This window comes from Trichosurus vulpecula, chromosome 6, assembly GCF_011100635.1.
Source record: "Trichosurus vulpecula isolate mTriVul1 chromosome 6, mTriVul1.pri, whole genome shotgun sequence".
NCBI classification, from domain to species: domain Eukaryota; kingdom Metazoa; phylum Chordata; class Mammalia; order Diprotodontia; family Phalangeridae; genus Trichosurus; species Trichosurus vulpecula.
In genome coordinates this window covers 60459012-60480869 of record NC_050578.1, presented here as the reverse complement: position 1 = coordinate 60480869, position 21858 = coordinate 60459012, and the positions used below count along the sequence as shown (strand labels likewise).

The following is a 21858-nucleotide window of genomic DNA, read 5'->3' as shown; positions in this document are numbered from 1 at the left end:
CCTTCTAGGTCCTCTGGTGAGGCCTTTTGACTGAGCCTGAGTTTTACAGAACAAATCTTTTTTCTTAAGGGGATTTGTTTTTGAAGTTTGGATTCAGTCAGGGGACCACATCTGAGAACCTAGAGGGCCACATGTGGCCTTGAGGCTGCAGGTTTCCCACCCCTGGCTTAAACCGATTGACACAAAAGAAAATGTAAGAATATTAGTGACCTCGGGCGCTTGGGCCAGACATGGCGCTGCTGGCGGCTGCGGCGCTCGGGCGCCTGAACCTTCTTAGCTGTGCCTGGCAGGGCCGAGCTCTGCCACTGGATGCCCTCGTGGTCAGATCCACCGGCATCTCAGCCTCTCTGCCGGACTGGCCTGCCCCCGGAGGGCGGCACATCCACCTGTCTGCAAACCGCAGCTCTCAGTCTAAGGTTGCATCTCTGCACTGGACTAGCGAGAGAGCCTCAGTGTCTTGTTGCTGGGCCTGTTCCTAGCTGCCTACCTGTACCCGAGCTCTGTGATGGACAACTCACTGGCTGCAGTCCTCACCCTCCATAGTCACTGGAGGCTTGAACAGCTTATTGCTGACTATGTTCACGGAGACAAGTTGGTGAAAGGTGCCAATGCAGGTCTCGTCATGCTCTCAGCCACGACCTTTGCAGGACTCTGCTATTTCAACTATCATGATGAGGGCGTCTGCAAAGCTGTTGCCATGCTGTGGAGCCTCTGACCTCTGTGGGAACAGAAATGATTGTACACCAACTGCCTGCTCTATCACATTAACCAATGAAGATGAGAGGAAAGTAGCAATGAACTAGACTGGTGAAACCTCCCCTATTCTCCAGTCAGGCAGTTATTTCCACAGTTGGTCTTTATGAAGAATATAATTCAAGAAGGATTAGATTAAGAAAATTGTGAGATTGGCTTGTGTTCCAAATTCTGAGAGTCACTAAGTTGTCTCAGGATCTCATTAGGCTTACATCTTGCTTAACCCCTGTAAGCTGCAACATTTCAATTTACTGATCTAAGAATTCAGTTATTCATCATTCTGTTGTAACTGGATTTGTCCACCAGCCTTTTCCCTCTTATAATACTTCTTATTCTTGGGAATATTGGGCAAAAGAAAACATTTTCTTAATTCATATAATAAAAAAAATTTGCAAGAAAGGGAAAAAAATGTAAAAAAAATTATCATGCCATCAAAAATTACAAATTCATGGTATGCCAGAGTTCATCTAGTCCAAGTCTCTTATTGACAAGTGAATAACATTAAAGATAAATTATTTCACCAAGGGTATAGTAACCAAATAAAGGTCTAGAAAGTTGAAGTTCCATAAGACAAATTTTACTTTCACTTAACATCACTTACCAGGGACTAACATGATTGCTATGGAATTATCCAAAGGGAGAGGATTTTGTGAAGATGGCCAAATACAGCAGGAAATTCCAAACTCAAGATTTTCCCCCACAAAAGAGATAGAAAGCGCCTTAGGGCAAACAAATTGTGGTAAAAATAAATAAGAATAAAGGCACAGCAGGGTCCTTCTGGGACAATCTGAGAAGATCTGAAGAAAAATCCCAGGATGAGGTTTGGTCCCTGTGAAGAGTAAACACCTCCAGGCTAGGGTCCACATTGACAACATGCCGCAAGTCATGGGGATAACTGGGTTGGGAGGCTGCTTCAGCCCCAACCACCAGAACGTTAACCCAGGGGATAGTGAGGGGAGTTGGGCCTCTGAGCCCAGGAAGATCGAGGGAACCTCTGCTGACGAGGAATGCCAAACCCAGCTGTGCTGCAGAGAGCAGCAGGGGTAAGAAGGAACCAGCACATGCCCCGTGAATGCAGAAGTAGTGGGGCAGAAAGCCCCTGGCTGTGGGCACTTACAGGAGGTTGGAAGTTTGGCTTTGGTTCCAGGCTAGAGAGGAGAACTGAAGATCTGGGGCAAGAGGCACCATCCCGCATTCCCCGGGGCTAGAAGTGATTACAAAAATTAAGCTATTACCATAAAAAATGTACAGGCAAAGGAGAAAGAATCCAACTATAGAAAGTTATAATGGGAATAGAGAAGCCTGGAGTTCATCTTCAGAGGAGGATATTGAAATAGAGAAGTCCCTAAAGAGTAATGTCAAATGGTCACCTGCCCAAAAAGAATTATAGAACTTAAAAAGACTTCAGAAGTCAAAAGAGAGATTGAAGGGAAAAAAAAGAACAATCCAAGAAAAACAAGGTTATAAAAAGAAAGTCAGCCAACTAGAAAAGAAGATCCAGAATCTTAGGGAAGAAAATGCCACCCTGAAAATTAGAATTGGACAAGGCGAAGCCAATGAAGTTATAAGAGATTGAGAAATAATTAAAGAAAACAGAAAAAATAAAAAAATAGAAGAGAAAGTGAAACATCTTATAAGAAAATCAACGGATCTGGAGAACAGATCAAGAAGAAAAAACATAAGTGTAACTGGACTACCAGAAAGCTATGATCAAAAAAGAATCTTAATACAATAATACGAGAAATAAATAAAGAAAATTGTCCTGAAGATTAGAGCAAGGGGAAAAAGTAGAAATAGAAAAAAATCTATCCATCACCACTTGAAAGAGATCCCATGACAAAAACTCATAGGAATATTATAGTCAAATTCCAAAACCCCCAGCTCAAGGATAAAATATTAAAAGCAACAAGAAAAAATTAAATATGATAGTGCCACAAGTAGAATCACACAAGACCTAGCAGTGGAGACACTAAAGGGACACAGGTCTTGGAACACTATCAAGGTGCAAAAGAACTGGGGTTCCAACTGATAATATACCCAGGAAAGTTAAGCACAATCCTGAATGAAAAAAATGCCCATTTGATCAACTGTAAGACTTTCAGAACTTTGTTGAAAAAAACTGAACCTAATAGAAGATTTGAGATACAAGAAGCAAGAGAAACCTAAGGTACATACCAAAGACTGATTACAAGGGATTCAATAATGACAGACCATTTATCTTTTATATATGTAAAATGTATGTCTAAAATTGTCTTTAGTAATTGAGTAGTTCATAAGAAAGATTGAGGTAGACCTGAGTTATGACTTCAAATAGTAAAACTATTTAGGAACAGCTAAAAAGAGTAATTGTTTTATACAAATGAGGTGCAAGAGGAGAATCGATATAGAAGAACTAGATGGAGGAGGAGGGCTGGTAGTACTAGCAACCTACATTCATCAGGAATGGGTTTAAGAAGGAACAATACATATGTATCTAGAAGAGCATAAAAGTCTTCTAAACTTAGAAAAATAAAACAGTAAGGGCATGGAGGGGGAGAGGATAAGGGGGGGAAGGGGAGGATGAGGGAATAGTTAAAAGTGGGTATAGAAGGGTGTTTAGATCAATGGGAATGGGAAGATAAGGGAGAGATCTCTAGAGGGTACAGTGAGGTAATAAGTTATAGGTGGTTATAGAAGGTGTTTAGTTTTATGGGAATGGGAGGATAGAGGAGGGTTCTTTTAGAGGAGAGGTAGGGCAAATAATAGGAGGGCAAGATAGCAGGTAGAAATAAAGTTGAGTCAGGAGGGATAGGAAATAAGATACACACAAACATAAAAATAAAGACCAGGAGTAGAATTTGTAAGGGAAAGTATATGTCTATACATATATATGTGTATATATGTATATATGTATGTATATATCTATATCTACATATAAATATGTCCACACTTAATTGTAGTCTTTGGTGGGGGGAGGAAGGGGGTAGTTCTATCCATTGTACCATCAGCTCTTCCTTTAGTATGCAAACTGCCAGCCAGCCTGTCTGTGAATACCCCAAATGCTAGGAAAACTTATAGGACTATAGTGAGCTGGTTGTCCTTGGAGCCTTCTTTCTCTGTACTTATGATGTTACTTCAAGGTAACAAAGAATTAGGGAAGTAAGCAGGTACCCTGGCTGCCTGATCTCGAACCGTCTCCCATTGCATTTTCATTGGGTACTATGTACTATACTTCTCTATTTTCTTCCTTCATTCTTTTTAGCTTTTCACCTCATTGGTGTTGGCAATAGGTAAAAACTGCGTGCCTCCATTCAACCACATTCAGATATGCCCCTGTCACATCAGATAACAAGAGACGATCTGATAATAGGGACATTTCCTTCTGCAAGGAAACGAACCATTTGGTAACATCATATTATGCACAGGAAGGTATTTCTCCACTCCATCCTGACCCAGGCAGCTCCTTTTTGTGACCTTGACTCCATCTAGAACATCTCCCATTAATATCTCTAAAAGCACTTCATCAGAAATAAAATATGAAGTGGTGACTCGCCGCATCACTTGGCAGCTAGTAGGTAGCTTGCTAACGAGCTCACCCCTCCGTCAGAGTCCATTCATACTTCAGGACCCAATTCAAAGTTTAGCTTCCCATTTCAGCCCTCAATGATATTTTCACTTTATGGATTCCTTTGGCTTTTAGAAATAGTATCACAGTTTAGCTTATTATTTATTTCATCTTTTCAAAAATCAAAAGACCTTTATTTCAAGCATAAAATCCAGAAGAAAAGGCAACATCAATTTAATATAATAAAATTAGACAAACCTCATTGTAACAGTAGTCTAAATGAACTTTCCTAAAGTAATCATCACATCAATTGGCAAAATTTTGATTTAATACCATCTAAAACAAATATGTAAGTTTTTTTTAAAGTAAATACTGGGAAGAAATAAATGCTAGCCCAAAAAACATTTTTCAGAAGGAGGTCAGTTAAACAGAAAATCTTTTAAAGTATATCACCCACTATTTAGATGACATAACCCCTGATAAAGTGATTTCAGGATACCTGATAGCACTTTGCATAGAAATTAGTATGGGTTTTCCCACATGATCAGAGACTAATGATAAACAATGCATGATCAAAAATAACAAAAAATCTCTTGTGGGACATTTATATTTGGATAGAAGGATAAGGAATAGAACTGTGGTTTCATAGTAGTAGAGGACATTATTATTTTTCATTATTTTCTTTTCAACTTAGAGTTTTAGAGATTTGCCTAGAGCCCTGGAAGGTTAAATGATTTGTTCAGTAGACAGAAGGTTTCAAAGTTTGGACTTGAACCTAGGTTTGCCTGGCTTCAAGGCCAACTCTTTATGGATTATGTCATATCCTTTCTTGGCCTTATAGATATGTGTGTACATACGTGTGTGTATATATACATATGTGTGTATATATTAAAACCCACATAATTTACATAATTTATACTCAGTAACCACAAGCATGGTTTTAACAGAATTGCATCACGCATGATCAGCATTTTTTTTCTTCTAATGATATTCAAGTATAAAAAGTATAACAATGCAAGTTTCACAACTCTAATAAAGCTCTAAAAGTCTGCTGACTTGGTAGTTTATCTGAGTGCTTCAGTAAAAAGACTACTAAAGAGTGCAGCAGAAAAGCCTGAAGAAGTAGATGAGGTTAGACTGGAATGAACACGTAATACCTTATCATGTAGCCCAGTGGTTAAAAAGGTGGTGAGTAGACCATGATATATCCCAATCTATAAAATTTCTCAAAATTGTTGAAAATAGCATGCAGGATAAGGCTCAAGTAGAATGGTGTCTAGGGCATGGAGGAAGAAAGATTCAACTGCTAAAACAGTGGTTCTTAAGCTTAAATTTTTTTTTTCACCATGGATCTTTTTTGAAGGTTGATGAAGGACATGAACCTCTTCTAAAAACAATACTTCTAAATGTCTGAAATAAAATGCATAGAGTTGCAAATGGAAAAAAGTTAAATTGTTATGCAGTGTTACATATATATTCACAAAATCATATACCTCGCTCTAAGAAGCTCTGCTCTAGCACACCATCTTGGATATGAACTAAAAAGAAAAAGAAAAAGGAAGAGTCAGTCACACTGATTAAACATATTTGAAAACAAGTTTACAAAGGAAAAGTTTCCAAAGATGGACTAAAAATTGTTCAATTTGTGAAGATGAAAGACCAGTATAACAAAGGTCACCACAGTGGGATAGAAATGCATCGCAACTGCAGCAGAAAAATAATGGCAGAAGTATCTTTTGTTTCACCTGTGTTCTGGATGGACATAAGAGTGATGAATGAACCCAAAAGAGGAAATCGGGGTTGGTTTGTGGGAAGTTGAATTCCAAATCAGCACTGATAAATTAAAATGGGGTCAGAGGGAGAGGTCATTCTGAAACTCGGAAAGTAAAAATGATCTATCACCTGTTAATGATGCAGTTTAATACAGAAATACCACCATCAAGATATGACCAGAGAAGTGGAATTGTTTTCTGTTCCAACTATGGAATAGATGGTCATATATATGTCAAATGCACTTGAGAAGAGAATTTTTATTTGGTTTGGAAGAAGCTGTTGTCCTAGGAACCAGTATTAAAAGAGAGAGGTACAAAGCCCAAGACCATTTCCAAGAATTGAAGACAAAATTTTGTGGAAGACTTTAATGTTCAATGAGCATTAGATACTTTGGAAATAAAAATTAAATACAGAGATATAATAACCAGGGAAGAAAATAATTGAAGAGGAGATATATCAGCCGAGGAGAAATTTGAAAGTGAGAAAGTGAGATAGACAAAGGCTTATGTCTGTAAGAAACAAAATAAGACATTGTCTTGATTTAAAGGTACTATTAGGTTGGGGGGAGAAGGAAAAAAATAAATTTACATAATAATGTTATTATATATTTAATAGGAATAGCAAGTTTTACCTAATATATTTGCAGTTTCATGTCTGATCATCTTTTTTTTATTAAGCTATGTATGGAAATGCTTGTTTTATTCCATAAATTAAAAATAAAATAAATTATAAAATTTTAAAATACTATTGAAAGGCTCTCAAAAAGAAAGTGCTACATTGAAACTGCATATCAAGAATATTGAAGCCCAATTTATATCACTATTTGCAGAAAGATAGATCTTGCTTAAAGTAAAGCAGATTCAAGTTTCCTTTTGACTGAGGAGTACCCACACTCATAGAAGTGTGACAGCTGAATCTAGAGGCCATCTCTTTCTTGCCTAGAAGCTAAGCTGTTAAGTCCCCTAGAGAAAAGAAATAAACTATGAAGTTTAGAAATATTGGTACTGAGGCAATTTAAAGTCATAAAAATGTAGAATTACCATATTTATAAATAGATTAAATCATGATGTGGCAGAAATGCTAACATCTCCAGTTACGTAAAGAGTTATCTATGATGAAATTTTGTACTTTTTGGTTTGTTATGAAAGTTATTCCATTTAATTATTATTATTAACATTATTCTTTCTTATATGGTTTCATTATAATTAATATAAAATGTACTTTGCATGATGATATGTATATTATATATTACGATATCAATGTAATACTACTATGGAATTAATGCACTATGAATTATTTTAGGGAGATTGAAAATTTTTCCCTTGGGGAGAATGCAACCAGTTTCAGATGGCTCTTTTACAGAAGTGATAGGTACTGTTACTGTAACTTTAAGAATGATAATGAACAATAATAAATTGAGAGTTTGGGGTGTCAGTTTTTACAGAAGCTGAGAAGAGAGACTGAATGAAGAATGGTGGTTTACAATTAGCTAAAGAGACATTTTTTTTCATTATTGGAGAGAATGTGGAGAAGATAGAGAGAGAATGGTTAGACTTACTTGATGGAGTTGTTTTTACCTTTGACTTGTGAAAAAATGGAGAAAATTCCTAAAAAATTACTTTGGTATCTTGATTGTACTAAATAGTATAACTGTATTTCCAAAAGTAAAGTGAAGTCATCTGTAGTTACAGTATTGGTTATATGTAACTCTACTTATATTTAGATAGTAACTTTACTATTTGCAAAATCCTAGGAGATAAAGGGGTGTGTGTATTGTGTGTGTGTGTGTGTGTGTGTGTGTGTGTGTGTAATTCAACTTCCTATAAACCAATGCTGATTTCCTCTTTTGGGCTTATTCATTACTCTTATGTCTATCCACGACAGAGGTGAAACAAAAGATATTTCTGCCATTATACATACATACAAATGAGAGAGTAATGAGGAGAGAGATAGAGAAAAAGAGAAAAGAGAAAGATGGAGAGAGAGAGAGGGAGAGGGAGAGAGAGAGAGAGAGAGAGAGACAGAGAGAGAGAGAGAGAGAGAGAGAAAGAGAGAAACAGCTATTAAGAAATAAGAAATGAATTTTTTCTACTTTATTAAATAAATAATCTTTAACGCACTTGGGTGGGGTTCAGCTTAGTTGACCAAAACATGTTGGAATGTTAATAATTAATGACCTTGCTTATAAACATACCCCTGTAAAACCCTATATCTTGAGATTATGCAAATAAATATGTTTATCTACTAGCAGACTGAGGGTCACTTCATAAATGAACCAATAACCTTGCTATATATAGTATTAGGACAATAGGTCACATTTAAAAACTAGAGTTGTATATTTAAGTGATTACATGGTTTTAGTTGTTTGAGGAGGGAAGTTCTCAACCATATCAAAATATCTATTTTTTTCATTGCTATTCATTTCTGATAATATTGTATAAATCTCATGATAAGAATTTTCAGAATCTGAAAATGTTCTCCATAGAATTAATACTTCAGTTCTCCAACCTTTCAAATATATGGTCTAGTGACTCCTAAAATTTCCCTTATATTTGTTAGGGTTCTCATTTTCACAAACATTATTTTCCATTTGTTTGCATTGATAGAATTATAAGTCAAAAATAATATGTTGAATCTCTTCAAGGTCTTCTGAGAAGCCATAAGAATTAGTAGCAAGTTTCCCTTTACATGGTTCCTTTGCTGAAAAACAAAGGATACCTATTGCTACTAGGTGGTCAAGAGATGCCCGTCCTAAGGATAACTACATTCAATAATTGCACAAGGTTTATAACTCAATTTTTAAAGATTCTATTCAGGCTCTTAACTTCTTTCTTGTTCATCTTTTTGGTTAGACTTGTGTAATTCTGTAATGGGCACACGTTTTCATAATTTTTATATTTTGTTTTGTTTTGTTTTATTTTTACATGTAAATAATTCCTTTAAGTCTTAGACAATAAGTTAACTCAGTGTATATGCAGGAAGTATTGATATTATTTCAAGTGCCTTTAAGTATAATATAGTTTCATGCTTAACTCTTCTAATAATATCTGTTTTCAGTGGTGGAGTCTGAGATCATGATTGTTATACATTCTCTTTTGGGAAGCCCATGTTCCATAATACTGTCCCAATCTCTCATTACAATCATTGTTTTTAGTTTGTTTCTTACAAAGCATATATTGTTCAGTTTAGCTTTCTAATTCTTTCTTGTTCTTTCCCCATTTTACAGGAAAGTCTGTCTCACTCACACTCATCTTTATTATTAATTTTGTTTTTCATCCTTTCTATCCTATTACAATTAACCCTCTCTTTACTCCCAGGCACTCCTCCACATTTTATGAATAAAAAAAAGTGGTAAAAGAAAGGGAATGTGACCAACATTCGTAAACTACAATTGAAGTGATCTGATTCTACTTCTCTACTCTTCCTCTCTTCAAGCAACCCAAACAGAAAGTATAGATCTTTATACATTTTCTGTCTTTTAAAACCTCCCCTTTTATTATTAGTCCTCTATTTTTGAAGTTCTTTCATCTGTTCCCTTGTTATTCTTCCTGTCCTTACCTATTTCACTATTTAATAGAATGAATTTCCAAATAAAAGTCTGTGTGTTTTCAATCTTCTTTTAATCACTTCTTATACGGATGAAATTCACGATATGCTCACTTCTCAACATCCCCAATTCATTTTTGTTTATTCTTCTTCTACCATACCCCAATTATGATAAATAATAAATTCCTCCTTAGTCTTACTAATTTCTTCTCTAGAGTATTTTTATTTTGTTATTTTTCTTTCTGCTTTTAAAATGAAATAAATAGAACAAAACCTTATCCAAATCCTGGGTTTATCTTTTTTTAAATTCTTATTTAACCCTTGAAAAAAGTGGTATACTGAAGGTACAGTTGTCTCTTTTTTGTTTTTTTCCCATAAACATTGGCTCTCCATTAAGCTCTTTTAAATTGTAGAAATGTATTTAATTTGTTTATGATCATAAGATCACAAGATCATAGATTTACATGGATGCTATACTTCACTTATTAATTTACAATAAATTTTACAACTTTTCAATGTCTTTTAGTAATAAGCATTATATCTTATATCTGCCTTTTTACTTATTTTATATGATTTTGCATTGCTGACTATTTTATTTTATTTTCATTTTATTTATTTTATTGCTTACATTGCTGAACATTATTACTCATCTTCATCAAATTTTCATCATTAAACCATACTTCTAATACTTTGAATTTTAGATATCCTGTTACTAACAGTCCACTTTTCCAATTAAATCTTAATTATAGCCCATAGGTTCTCAGTAGAATTTAAACCAGGCAAATTCCCAGAGCCATTGTAGCATGTTTATCTCTATCTCTTCAATAAATTTGTTTCTTTTTCTTAGTGTCTTCATTATCTCAAATATCAACTTCTCTGTTTGGCTTTGAATGTTCTTCACATCCTGGGAAGTTCCTAACTTTCTATATTTCTTATTCTTCACTACCCTCCTCATATACTACCACCTAGCAAACAGGCCTGTTTGCAATGCTTCTAATAGGTCATTCCATCTCTGTGCTTTTGAATTGGCTGTTCCCCAATACTCTACCCTCTCACCTTAGTTTTCCTCCTATTCCTTCAAGACAACTCAAATTCCCACTTTGGTACTAGGCCTTTCCCAATCAACTCAGCTGCTAATGCATTTACTTTCCAGGCTATTCTATACATCTTATATGAACTGTAATATTCACATATTGTCTTCCCCATTAGAATATATCTCTCTTGAGACCTGGGCTTATGGGGTTTTGTTTTGTTTTCTATTCTTTGTTTCAGTAAAAATTACTTTTCCCTAACATTTAGTCCTCAAGTCTTTACCCATAACCAGTGTGTTTTGTTTTTCCCAGTGTTCTTCCAACCTCAAGAAGCCCATGTCACACAAAGAGAAATCAGCTTAATAACAACTGCTCTAACTGCTAGCCTGAAGGTCCTTGCTTTTTTTTTCCTTCTGAAGAATAATTATTTTGTTTCACAGCAGTGGTAATTTGTCACTTTACATTTTTGTTTGTTTTTGACCACACTCTCCTTTCCGCTTTGGTACAAGACCTTTCCTGATCACCTGATTCTTCAAGATGGGCTTAAGTTGATGTCCTTGAAATATTTGTCTTTTTTATACCAATAAGCCCTGCTATTTCTCCAACACTAAAGTGTGCTCTTTACAAACTATAACTTTACATACTTTTAGTCTTGGTTCAATTTTAGGCTCTAAGAGATTAAAACTGCACTAAGATTTTGGGCTATGCTGTGTATGGTTTAAAATCCATCATTTAATGGACAAAGAACTAACTAGTGTATGGAAGTGAAGTTAAGTGAGGCAGAAAAATGGAACAGCAGTGTTGAAGGATCAAAAGCCATGTAATTTACTATACGCATACATGCAAGCATGTGGTTCCTTAGCCCTTCAGTTCCATGGGTAGGCATGGGTGATAGTCTGGGCCTAAGGCAGAATGCATATCTTTTTTTTTGGAGGGTTGAAGGCAGGGCAATTGGGGTTAAGTGACTTACCCAAGGTCACACAGCTAGTAAGTGTGTCAAGTGTCTGAGTCTGCATTTGAACTCAGGTCCTCCTGACTCCAGGACTGGTACTCTACTCACTGTGCCATCTAACTGCCCCCAGGGTACATATCTTGGTGGAAAGCACATAACTCTGGGTCTCAGCCCACTTACCTGATTGTTGTTGCTAAATAGAGTCATAGGGAATGGATGTCCAGGGAACTCAATTAGCAAGTGGCCTGGACTATGAACTGCTTTTCTCAATCACAAGGGCATTGTGGTTAGGAAAGTGTTAACCTTGCATACATGGATTAGGTGAAGTTTACTAAATTGATAATGTTCAGAAGAGGCTTGCGTTCCTTGCCTAAATGAAGATCCTAGAACCAGTTATTGGAAACAGGACCTTCTGTACATGGGCCAGGATAGTCAGTGCCCAAATGTGGAGTCACTTCCTTCAGCTATGGACTTGTCAGTCCTGATAATAAACAGCTCTATCTGGGTTAATCAGGTCAAGATCAGATGTTCTGAGCCTACCTAAAGTTAGTAAACACTCACACACACACACACACACACACACACACACACACACACACACATACACACACACACACACACACACCCCCCTATTATTGCCACCAAATTAAAAAAAATCAAAATTATTACTTGTCCCGAGTAATTCATATGCCACTACAGAGCTGGAGGGGACTTCAAAAGTCATCAGATCCAACCCTCTTATTAAACAGATGAGGAAATTGAAGACCAAAGTAACTGAAGTGAATTGCCCAAATTCCCACAAGCAGTAATCATCAGGACCAGGACTCTTACTCCATTTCTCTTGTCTCCCCTTCCTCTATTGGAACCCATTAAAAACAGGGTTAGAACTCAAAAGGAAGACAAGAGAAAAGAGAAGAGATTGTAAGATTAAAATGTTGATGACTTTACTCTGTAAGAAAACATTGAATTAGATTATTTTAAAATGAGGATGAGTGTGATTATATTCAATGTCTTCACACTTTTTCTCTCTCCTATTTTTCCATTCCTCTTTCTCCCCATCTTCTATTCTCTTCTTTTTCTTTTTCTCCTCTTCCATCATTTTTACTAACTCTTTAGAATAGCCTTGGAATCACATTAGTTAATACAAATAAAAGGTACTTGGGAAAGGTTAATCCAAAGAAATGTAATATATGTAAAAATAAACATTCATTGCAAATATACATGAATTTTTAAAGATAGAATGATTGGAATCAAATTTTCCAGAAAATCCTTTTGACCAAAAACAAGAGATTTCATACACCTGTAGTACACAGGCAGAGAGCAGAGCTTTCCAGGGCCTCAGGATCTTCCAGTTATAATTTCAAAAGGATTAATCAAAATGGCAATCTGCACATGAAACCTAATCCAAATGTGTATTCTCCTTGGCTAACCTTCATCTGACACAGTTTTCTTTCCAAGATCCATTCATCCCTTCTCTGACTTTCTACTGGAAAGAAATGTAACAGGATCCAAGGGATTAAATCCAAGAAAATCAATGATGGCTTGCTGTTTTTGACCACATTATTATCAATTATGCTGAGTTACTGAACTGCATTTTAAAGGTAATGCCAAGTATTGCACTTTTAATCTCAAGAAGGTACAAAATAGCAAGGAATTTCCCTTAGGTTTTAAGGCTCCATTTTAGTCTAAGCTTCGCAGATAGATAATATAAATATTAATAGCATGATTGAGCTGGGGAGATAATTTCTTATTGTATAATTGGAGATAAGTGGACAGCAATTGGTTCCATTGGTTTTCTCTTGGTGTCAGGAGAAAGTGAGGAATGACTAATGTATCGATTAGACAACATATGGTGAACTTTAGGGAGTAGATGAATGAGAGTCTGGAATTTCTTCAATGTAGATATTCTTTCCAATGGTTCATATTGCAACCCATCCATGCCTGGCCATATTGTGAAAATTTTGTCTATCTATTCCCCTAAGGTCACCACAGATGAATATGATATCCTGGTTTCTTTTTAGTCAAGATATTTAAGAAATCAAATAATTCTTAAATTACTTCACCTTGACTTTTTTTGAGATTGTTTTTCATAGTTGACATAATTTCTTCTATAGTTTCAATATTTTGATTTCTTTCATTCTTCTAGTTTTTGTTATCTCACATAACTATTTAATTCTTTTGGGTTGCTTCCAGTTTTTAAGAAACATACTACTTAGATACAGTTCAAAACTATTTCCTTTCCATTTTTCCATTATTTTATTTTTTAATCACTTGTTTTATTTCTTTCAGATACTTTTATAATCCTTGTAGTCAAACCCTCTCACTCCCCAACACCCAAATGCTCCGTTCCCTTTTCTGGAGTTCGTTTCTTCTTCTGGGTTTACTTCTTGAGAATCTCTTGACCCATGATATTTCTCATGGTGTTTAGCATCTTCTTCTGTTTATTCATATTTCCAACCCTATTTTCTAACTTAGCACCATGTGCTAGGATAAGGATCCACTCTTTCCCAAACTCATGGATGAGATAATAGATGCTTTTTTCAATTTTCATTTCCTGCGTTCCTACCACTGGCTTCCATTTTCCTTTATGTGTCTGCTCAAAATGCTAACCAATTTTGGTGTCTCGCTGAGAGGTCTTCAGTCATCAGTCCCTGTTCAGTGTGCTGCTTTTGTCTGTTCTGTGCTCTCTGTATTTAAGAAGCTGCTGTAGGTTTTTTTTTTCCGTTTAAGAGCTACACACATACACACACACACACATACACACACATATACACACATATAAACACATGTATATATACATATATACAAATTCATGTATAATTATATGTGTATATATATGCTCAGAGATATATGTGCATACGGATATATGCATATACATGCATATCTATCTATGCATCTATATCTATATCCTCTATGACCTTTTATGTCACCATTACTGACATTACCAAATATTAACTGGCTACTTCTATTAGTATGATCATGGAATTAAGACAAAAGTCACCTTAGTGGTACGACCTCAATTTACAGTTATGGAAACTACAGCTTAGACATTATGTACCTCATTCAAGGTCACACAGTAAATAAGTATTAGAACAAGAATTCTTTGTCATTTTTCATCCTTCACAAATGTTTTCCAAACTCATGCAGGGCAAACACGTGAAAATATTGGCTATGATGATCAAATCATAAATATTGCTAAAGTAATTAATTACCTGTGTTGAGAAAGAAAGACTTCTGGGATTCCCCCCATGCTACCCTGGCCCATAACTTATTTCATATTCCAATCTTTATGCTGTTTATATTGGTACAAGAGAAAAATATGTAAAGGAGTAAAGGAACATCTTGTTCAAATTAATATTTCATATTCACTACAATCAACTTTGTCACCACAATCAAAACAGTCAATTAGAATCTTGCCTATAGTCAGTTATTGGTTTGTTGAAAATTCCAAAGACCTGCTATCTCTTCCAATACATTTACTATCTTTGGTTTTTTTTCTCCTCATTACCATATGCTTGCTATTAGTTCTATTTCACTTCTGCTCAAGTTGGGGCAAGGCAAGTTAACATATGTCACTATGTGCTGAATTTCAAAAGGATGCATCTCTGGGCTGACAAGCTGATCAAAATTATGGCCCCAAGGGAGAACACCTAAAGTCAGTCTATTTCTCACAAGGCTGGCTAGGTTCCCACGGATAGCACACACAAGCCCCAACAAGCATGAGAAACAGCTGACAGCTACAGCAAAACCAGACTTGAGCTCCACAGGAATCAGGCACAGAAAGCCAGAGTGGCTTTGAAAGAGCCTCTGGTGGGAATTTTTAGACAAAAGCCCCAAACAGCTTGTGATGTTCTCATTATCTCCAAAACAAAGTGTGGTAATAAGTGTGCCTAAGTACTTACTGATCCCAAAGTCTGTGTACTACAAAGTTTTCCTCTTCAAGTCACGTAGAATTAGAATAAATCACCATCTTTAAAGGGAAAGAGACAGCAAAACATGTCACCCCAACACCTCTAATTATATCCGAGTTTCTTGCAATAGCTATTTCCCCAGATGACATCATTACCATGATTGAAAGAGTTTCATAGAGTGTTAGAAGACATAATTACAAAACTTGCATCAAAAGCTTTAGGAAAATTTTCCACTCAGATAAGTATGACTTTTCTATACTTTTTATTAATCACCATGCAGTTTGATCTTTAAATTAAACATGACAACTATGTAGAATTTAAACTAAGAATATAAAAGAAATGTGAATGTAGTTGTTTTCATTCTATGGAGTTTGATCCCTAAGCAAGGCAGTGCGGGGAAATGGAAGGAACCATCATTCTTCCAGTCTCCCGGGTTCACAACATTAGCATTTCCCTTGAATCCTCAATTTCCTTCACTGTACTTATCCAAGCAATTGCCCCATTTAGTCATTTCTACCTTCAACAACATCTCTAGTATCCAACCCTTTCTCTACTCACACAATTACCATCTTAGTTCTAGTTCTTAGATCTCATCTACCTAGACTGCTGTAATGGCCTCCTAAATGGTGTTTCTGCCTCCCTATGTCCTTCCACACTATCCTCCAAATAGGGGCAAAAATGAACTCAATGCATTTCACTAATTCCCTGTTGCTTCGGATAAAATATCAACTCTTTGTTTGACTTTTAAAACCCTTTACAACCCAATCCCTTACCTAGATATCCAGGTTCAATTCTTAGTATCTTCCTTTCCTCACTCTTTAGTTCAGAAGAAAACAAGGCTTCTCTCTGTTCCTCAAACATGATTCTTTATCTCTCTTTATGTTTTTCACTGGATGTCCTTTGAGTCTGTAATTCACTTTCTCCTCACCTTTGCCTCCTAAATTCCTAACTTCCTTCAAAACACAGCTCATGTATCACCTTCTACAAGTCTTTCCTCATCCCCCAAGGTGCTAGTGATCTCACTCACTTATTACTTTGTATTTAATCAGCAAATATATGTGTATACACTACATATATGTATATTTAATTGGTAAATATGTGTATATACACATGTGTATTTATTTAGCAAATATATGTACATATACATATGTATGAATAAACAGATATACACATACACACATACATACATACATACATATATATATACATATACATACATACACACGTCTGTGTGTGCGCTCTGCATATATTCATTCTGTATATCCCTATATATGTCTGTGTGGACTACACTAATAGTAAGTTTTTTGTAAGAAGTTGTTTATTTTTCTTTCTTTCCTTCTTCCTTTCTTTCCTTCTTTCCTTCCTTTCTTTCTTTTTCTTTCTTTCTTTCTTTCTTTCTTTCTTTCTTTCTTTCTTTCTTTCTTTCTTTCTTGACTAGACTGGACTAGGTGGCCTCCAAGATTCCTTCAAGTTCCGAACCTATGAACCTGAGACTGTTTTGTGTGAGACTATCTTGTATTCCACAGAGAACACACATTTCCCTTTACACAAAATCCTTCCCAAGTATTATTTCATACACCGCCTACATTTCTATTCTAGGCCCACCAAGAAAGTCATACCATTTCAATCAGCATTTGAGATAATAAGCTGTGATAATGCCAATTTGTAAACAGAGCTGTTTGGTAGGCGTTTTTAAAAGAGAACACTAACTTTCTTTTCAAAAATGAGATTTTTAAATTGTTGTTTTCCCAAAACCTTCTGGCTTCATTACCTTAAAAAGATACCAACCATCTCACATATGAGCCGTCCAGAGTAGGGTATTGATATGTTATCCAGTCATCTCATTTTTGTAAGAATGGTGTTACATCATCATTCGTTCTAGTGTCTTCCCTCTATTATTTTTTCTATTTATCTTTGTATAGCTTGTTTTGTATATATTTGTTTGCATATTGTCTCACCAATTAGATTGTATTCTCCTGGAGGACAGGGACTGTCTTTTGCCTCTTTTTGTATCCCAGTTTAGCACATTGTCTGACACTAAGTAGGCACTTAATAAATGTTTATGGATTGCTCTTTATCTTCATATTGCTTAGAGAACACTTTTGGAAAAGAAAAGCAAGCTATGTCAAGGGAATCAAAACGATTCTGTTATTAATGTCTCAGAGATCTCCAAACCACAGCATATTTAGTTAGGGCTTGATCTTCCCACATTGTTTTCATACCACTCCCAAACAAAATAAATAAATAAAATAAAGCACATATAAAGGAAGCACATTTCATTGGCTGAATCAGACCTGAGTTCTAATAATTTCTTAACACTAGCTATCTCCAGAGAACTGCTAGAAAGAATTTTGTAAATGACACTTGAAGACAAAAATTGTTCACATTTTCTGACAAATCAGAAGGTGGAATAAAGAAGTAAGAGTCTATAGCTCCCATGGGACTGCCCAAAACTTTTGGTATTGCATGTTCATTATTCGTTTTGTTTAAATTTATAGTGATATCTTATGTTTTTGCCTTACCTTAATTTATAAATAAGGGCAGGTAGATGGTGCAGTGGATAGAGTGCCAGGCCTAAAGTCAGGAAAACCTGAGTCCAAATCTGGCTTCACATGATAGCTATGTGACCCTGGGTAAGGCACATATCCCTGTTTGCCTAATTTTTCTATAAAATGAACTAGAGAAAGAAATGGCAAACCGCTTCAGTATCTTTGCCAAGAAAACCTCAAATGAGGACATGAAGCACCAGAAACAACTAAAACTATCGAATAACAACAATTTTAAATGTCAGACTTTTCCTTTAACCAATGAACTATTTCTTGCAACAAAGAATTTAAAAGGGGATGGAAAAGAAAGGAGTTTTGAGAAACTAGCCAAAACATTAAGCAAATCTGACAGTATATCTAGTGTTCTGCACACATAGTTATAGACCTCTGCGAAGAATCACCACTTTGTTTCTAAATAGATATTTCACCTTTTAACTCTGAAGTATACAATGAGTCCTATTAAAAGCATGACATTACCCTCCTGTAACAAGGACTACGTCATTTTAAGAGTTGTCTAACATGGGACTTGGTTAGTTGCCAGTGTCATAAAGCTACACTAAGGTATAACCATGGCACCATAAAAATTCTATTCACAGGCTCATATCTTTAGATTATGTCTCTAGGTGCAATGTGTTTCTTAGAGCATTCTCTATAACATCTCCCAAAATTACCAAAATTGTAAACACTATCTCTAATTAACTAATTGCACCCATCCTTCACTGGGCCCAAGGAAAAAAAATATTTTCTTATCATAGGTTGACTTCTGTCCTCTTTATCTCAAACCTGAAAAAAAATTCACTGGTTTAGATTAAAGTTACTTTGACTAGTCATTTAATTTATTGGTAGGATCAATATGCAAACAGACAAAAACAAGCCACAGCAGATTGTGGTATGAGTTGAAGCTGGGGTTGAATTTTCTTCTTAACTATTGGCTTCCAGTTTGTGAGCTTAATGTGTTCCAATGTACCTTTTCTTACTCTCACCTCTTTTTTTTTTCCTTCAGGTGGTTTATTCATATTTCTCTATGGTATTTAACTCTAACGTTACTCCTTCTCCCAGTTTGATTGACTTCTGCTGTTCCAGCCTTTAGAAGCTGGAGGGCAATACATCTATTCCAAAGTCTCTGCAAGGGAAGCATGGAAGTAGACATATCTCTGGGGAGAGGGATTGATGCTGCTTGGGATTTGCTGGGAGCCCCAAAATGTCAGGGTACATGGCTGCGTCTGCCTTGAATGAATTCACACATTGAAACTATCTTCCAATCAAAGTAGCAAGTTTTACTGTAACACCAATTCTTAGGGAATCTGCCACTTAATGGGGGTGAGACTGATGCTTACATACAAAAAGGGAAAAGGAAAGGATCTGGATGCAATTAAGGAGTGGTAAGTAGTCTAGGGTGGGCCAGCTAATTAGGTGATCTAGTTGGGTGGTGGGGGGGCCAGTTGCATTGGTAGGAGGCACCAATGATCTGGGTTGCTGAAATGGATGGGAAAACTCAGGGACTGGTTACTTTCAAAGACATGGTCTTTTCCTTTTAGGGGTCCAGGTCCCATCACTGCATCAGGATTATATATACTCTGTTTAGGAATAACCTTTCTAACATCCCCCCACTTTTTTGCTTTCTTTACATCAAAGCAAGTCATGCTGAAGATTTCTTTTGTGTGGATATACCAGGGATTTAAAAGTCCCTCTGGAACACAGCTATAGCCATGATAGTGCATGGGATCAGTTTTACGGTAGGAAAGCTCATCAGAATGAGTATTGGTCCACTGCCGCTACCATCGCACAAGATAATAATAGCTAATATTTACAGAGTGCTTACTATGTGCCTGTGTACTGCATTAAGTTCTTTACAATTAATATTTCATTTCCTCTGTAAAACACCCCTAGGAGATAAGTGCCATTATTATCATCCTCATTTTACAGGGTCATCATACAGCTAGGAAGTATCTGAGAGGAGATTTGAGCTGAGCCCAAGCACAACACCTTATCCACCATACCACCCAGCTACCTCTACTCCATCTACTTCTTCCTTAAGCTTGGAAGCTTTCTATTTTACCACAAGTCCGTTATCAGTAATCCCACTATTACCTGGGTTGTCCTAACAAGAGGAGGGTGGGGGAGAGCACGTATTTTTAAAGCTCTCTACTAGCAACTTTCCAGACTTCTTATCACAACATGTTAAGAGCTTTGATGAAAGATGACCCTGGATAGAACATTCTGGAAAATAAGGCTTGGAGGGTAGAGTAGAAAGGAAGAGAGGACAGAGATTTAAATACTTAAATAGGAATTGTTTCTATAAGTAACTCAGGTATATATGCATACACATCCTGTTCTAGTTTTGTGAAACTAGAATATACACTCTTCTTGAGGGAACGGGTTTCCTTGTTTTTCTTTTATCTTTGCATATTAGTAGGCGTGGGGGCCATGCTTTGCCTAGTGAGGATATGTGTATCCACATAGGTATGTCTATGTATAGCTCAAAGGAAGCCAAGAATAAATAATTCTAGAGTCTGTTCCCTCCATCCTTCTCCAGGGGAGACTTTGATTACTGCTAGGAAGGAAAACAGTATATTGAGAAAGACACTGGTCACTCTGCTCTTCTCTGAGAGAGAGCCTACCTGGGTAGAATTATACTTATCTGCTTGCTTAAATAATAATTTAGAGGAAATACTTACAAGCTTTTTTAAATTCTAGTTTAGAGGAAATAATTTTAAGAGTCAAGCTCTGCACTTGAACACTATTCCTTAATAGGGAAGGAGTTCCTCAAACTATGTATCCAAGGCTTTGACCCCCTTCCCACCAGATGCCAGTTTCATAATAAACACACACAGTAAATAGCAAAAAGAAATCCATTTATCCAAACAGACAGCAAAAAAGGAATCAGACAAAACATACATAAGAAACTATATCCAGATAATACAAAGAGTGAATGAACTATTCCATTGAAAGTGGGATAACTCAACTCTACCCAGAGAGACTCTCTGATCTCACCCAAGGGCAAATTTCCAGAGGTCTCTAATGTAGCAAGCTGAGAGTAAGGACATGATAGAGTTGCCAACTTTTCTATATGCCAGCTTGTGACAAGAGTCTCCCTCTACCTTCAGAGACTGAAACAGAGTATGGGACAGTGTGATTTCACTCTTGAAGATGGAAGCCAAAAGACCACAATCTCTCTTTTCTCAATTTCTCACCAACTCTATATCTCTTACAGGCGTGGAGCATAGGGGTAATCAATCTCTACCAATGAAGCAAAGCCCATACAAATGGAAAGTGAGACTCTAGTTACATTTTTATGCATTATGCCTGATAGATAGTAGGAGCTCAATAAATGCTGGCAGATTGTGGCAGAGCATAGAAAGAGAGGAGACAACTTGAAAGCAACATGTTTGTTCATATAATGCAACAAGTTATTATCTTGAAGTAGAAAAGTCAATATGCTTTCAGAATTTGACAGAGCTAACTCCATCCCCTTATGTCTTGTTTCTCCAAAACCAAAAGGTTTAGATTAGATCAGCATAGAAATATTATTTTTCAATCTACTATTGGTGTCTCCTTCAAACAAAGCAAATGTTATTTAAGCAAATGTTAAGAATACTTCTTAACATGATCATTTAAATTTCAGACTATTGCGTAATAAATAGCTCATACTAGTAACTCACATTTCTATAGTATTTTATATCTGACAGAGCATTTTCCTTAGAACAATGCTGTAAAGTGTCAGGATTATTATCTCCACTTTAGAGATAAGGCAACAGAGAGATGGAATGATCTCCCCAGAGTCCCACGCCTCTTTAGTGGA

The 21858-nt window shown here is 36.1% G+C and overlaps 1 pseudogene; it reads left to right on the top strand.

The window, feature by feature from the left end:
• The first annotated feature begins 230 nt into the window (after nt 1-230).
• On the top strand, nt 231-715 carry LOC118855446 (annotated as a pseudogene).
• The last annotated feature ends 21143 nt before the right edge of the window (nt 716-21858 follow it).